The sequence below is a fragment of the Penaeus monodon genome, chromosome 23 (assembly GCF_015228065.2).
Source record: "Penaeus monodon isolate SGIC_2016 chromosome 23, NSTDA_Pmon_1, whole genome shotgun sequence".
Taxonomy (NCBI): Eukaryota; Metazoa; Arthropoda; class Malacostraca; order Decapoda; family Penaeidae; genus Penaeus; species Penaeus monodon.
The window spans coordinates 42,031,857-42,032,167 of NC_051408.1; positions in this window are offsets into that span (position 1 = coordinate 42,031,857).

Sequence of the window (311 nt, forward strand, 5' to 3'; positions counted from 1 at the left end):
TCTGTCTCTGCTGTCTGCTTCTTCTCTCTTCTTCTCCTTTTCTCTTTTTCGGGCTCTCTCCCTTTCTGTCCCCTTCCCCTCCCCTCCTTTCGTCTTTCTTTTTCCCCCTTTTTCTCTCTTCCCCTGCCCCTTTCCCCCTCCCGTCCCCTTTCTCCTTCTCCCTTTTTCCCCCCTTTTTTTTTCCCCCTTACCTCTCTCATTCTTTCACTTCCCCTCCTCTTCTCTCCCTATCTCCCCTCATCCCCCCCCCCGTCACTCTGTGTTCATTGTTTTTTGACTTCGACTTAGGCGATTAAAAATATTTTGAACGG